Raw genomic sequence first — 3729 nt, 5'->3', positions numbered from 1 at the left:
CCGTATGGAGATTGGTGGTAGCACAGAAGCTACTTGGTGCAGCTAGGAGGCTGTATGGTGAACGTTGGCAGCACAGGAGCTGCTAGATGTGGCTGAGAAGTCGTATGGAGATTGGTGGTAGCACGGAAGCTACTTGGTGCGGCTAGGAGGCCTTATGGTGAACGTTGGCAGTATGGGAGCTGCTAGATGCGGCTAGGAACCCGAATGGAAGCAATATCATGGAGAGAACAAAAGCTGACCATGCAGCTAAGCTGATGAAGTCCACAGACACGCTATAGTCGGCACAGGTGCAATAGTTCAGTGAGTATAAATAGGCTGAAGCACTTAATCAAGCTGCACCTGTGGATGAGACATCACTTCCTGAGGTGTGCCAATCGCCTAGCAACAGGAACAAGAGGAGTAACCCTGTCCTGCCTGGGAAAGCTGTCAGAAAGGGTCAAGTCGTGCCCGCAACTTGTAACAGGGAGGTGGCATCCTCTGGTTCCCCAGAGTTGGCTCCGTCAATGGAGAGGGAGGTACACTGCAGGTCAGACTGCAGGACAGACACTGGAGACAGTGGCGGGCGGGCAGGGTGCGGAAGCAGTCACTTCACCCTGTGGATGAGGAGTTTGGGCTACTGGGGCATCTGGCTGCTGCTGGGGCTGAAGGAGAGAGGAGGGGTAAGGACTAAACAGTAAGCCACCCCCCCTAAAAGATAAGTCTGGATCCACCACTGACTTCTTAGTCCTGGCCTTCTGCCTCCTCCATCAAACTATCTTTACCAAGTGGATACCACTCCTTCACCTCTCTTTCCTCTCTTGCCCTACCCTGAAAAATAAATTTTCAAACTACTCCGAAAAACTAACACAAAATCGAAACACACACACTCCCCCGGCACAGCCGCACACACAAAACACTGTCAAATACAAAATAAAACATACAAGAGAAAAAGTAAGACAAGCTTCAAAATGACAATACAGAAATTGACAGGTCAAAACTCTCAGAAATCACTTTTTTAGCACCTGTATGAAATCACAACTCTCCTAAAAACACTTCTCCCTCCACTCTATCTTTACCAGTGTTAACTTGTGGCCAAGTAGATAATAGCACAAGTCCTCAATGTCTGTGCACTCTTTTTCTTCTGTTCCCTGGGCGCCAGATTTCTTCTGAAATAGAGAACAAATTTCTCCTCATCTTCTTTTAGTTGTGACAGTACAGACCCTAAACCCACACTAGATGCATCCATTTGTATAATGACGTGGAGCATAGTGTTAACTGTAATTCCAGCCAAGCAGCTGGAGTTGTCTCGGTCCATGGTCCATGCCAGTTGGCCAGACAATTCTCCCTTAACATTCCTGTTAATGGAGCTGCACAAGTGTCAAAATTATGTAATATTCAATTAGTCCCAAGAAGATCCATAGCTGACTCTTTTTGAGTGCCTTTGACCATTTCTGCACTGGCTCTACTTTGTCCAGCTGTAGTTTTACATGGCCTTGAACCACTTTATACCCCAAGTATTTTGCATCCTACATACCCACTGCACATTTTCCTGTGTTATGGTTGCTAATACTGCCTCAATCTTGGGAGATGGAATTTCCAATCCTGGGCATGGTTGACAATATTAAAGGAAGTAGAGGTGGAGGTATTAAGGGGTCACAAAATCTTTTCTATGCCCTGCTGGAAAATAGCCAGAGCCCTGTGGAAACCAAACAGACGAAGGTAGTGGTCTTGGCTGTAGCAGAGGGAGTAAGTGGGATCTACCAGTAACCATTTGTAAGTTCAAGGGATGCTATGTAATAACTGCTGGCCAGATTCTAGACTAAATTACAGCTAATTTGCAGAAATCATTACAGAAATGTATGCTTCATTCAGGTTTGGACACCAATACAATTATGCTGTTTCATTTGCTGGTGGATTTTTTTATCACATCCAACATTAGCCCCAGGAATGTAGTGATTTCTTTTACACCTTACAGCTTCCAAATCAGACATGATGGCCTGCTACTAAGGGGGACACAATTGCAGAGCCAAAAGCATGCACAGGAGCATATAAGCATGCAAATGAAAATCAGCATACCATAGGGATCTGCGCAGAAAAATACAAATGCCCATACATTGCCAGCCTCCTCTACCAAATTGTATGCTTGTGCACCTGTATGCACTGTAACACGGCAACATACCTGCATTGGCGCTATCATAATACAAACCACCGATTGTTTGTTTGCTGTCTGCATACATCAATAGGTTTTTTCTGCCACTTTTATTAATGACATTTTAACTGCATCTACATTTTGACCCTGTTGACATTTTTACATTTATTTATTCATTGTCAATATTTGGCTGTCTACATTTAACTGTCGACCTTATGACCTTGTTGACCCTTCACTCATTGAAGGAAGCTTGCAGTCTTAAGTGCATTGTGAATTTGAAACAGAAGCAGGTGAGATAGAATACAGAAAAAGGTGAGTTATTATACACAAACAGTAACACATATTTCCAATACCACTTACATCTGAGACAATGTTTGGCCTAGTGCAGTGCAGTGGATGTAGTGCATTTGTTTTGCAGGAAGAATTCTGGAGACTCAGCTGCTGCCCAACCTGTAAGCAATTTTCTCTGCTGCAGGAGGAGATAGCAAAACTGCATGCTGAGATATGTAGGATGTCTGTGTCCTTGAGGCCACCACTGCCTCAGAGAGCCCCCAGAAGACAAACTGCATGGACAATTGTGGGCTCTGAAAGGCAGAGATTTCCAGAGGGACACAGACACCTCCAGCAAGCTGTGACACTGCAAAACCCATATGCTGCTCTTGCAGGGCTGGAAGGTACAGCTAATATAGGCAATACAGAACAGGAACTGACTATAGAAAAAGGAATAGGAACAGGAAAATGACATCTTCAAAAAGGACTACACTTCTCTTGGGAGATTCCATTATTAGAGGGGTACATCTGGGAAAAACTGCTGAAGTAGAGAGACAAGTAAGATGATAACCTGGAGCCACAGCTCCAAGGGATAAAGAGAGCATCCTGAGAATTGTGAAGGCAGCAAGAAAAGATGGAGAAGTGGATGTCATTGTCCTCCTAGGGAAAAATTACCTGGCCAATGCTGAAGTCATGGCAGTAAAAGATGAATTCAGGAAGTTAGGGACTGCTCTAAAGCAAATGGCAACCACTGTAACTTTTTCAAAAGTATTGCCAGTACACAGAGAGAGAAATAGAAATTATTGCATCAGACACTTCAATGTTTGGCTACAGAAGTGGTGTTATAAGGAGGGATTTGGATTGACAGTCCATAGCCACGCCATCTGCCAAGATAGAAATTTATACAAATATGATAGCCTGCAACCATCTTTAAAAGGAACTAGAATACTGAGTGAACAGTTTGAAAGCTTCATCAACAACTATTTAAACTAGAAGAGGGGGGACAGTGAACCAAACATGAAAAAAGAAATCTGCTCCCCCAACCCAGAGGTATTATTTCAGCTGGCAAATAGAACATGAAGCATATCCACAGCAACAGAAGATAATTCAGAACAAAACCAAATAAACATAGGCAGAGAGATGAGCATACTGTGTCTAGGAAAAGGAGAAATAAGCAAACAAATAAAACTGTAAGAGCAATGTGTGCAAATGCTAGGAGCTTAGGAAATAAAATCCCTGAACTAATTGCAATAATGACAAGGGATGATCTGGATATTGTGGCTATTATGGAGTCATGGTGCAATGAAAATCATGACTGGGACATAGCTATA

Source organism: Taudactylus pleione, unplaced genomic scaffold (genome assembly GCF_031769625.1).
Source record: "Taudactylus pleione unplaced genomic scaffold, aTauple2 ptg001314l, whole genome shotgun sequence".
Classification (NCBI taxonomy): domain Eukaryota; kingdom Metazoa; phylum Chordata; class Amphibia; order Anura; family Myobatrachidae; genus Taudactylus; species Taudactylus pleione.
Note: the sequence above shows the minus strand (reverse complement) of the source record.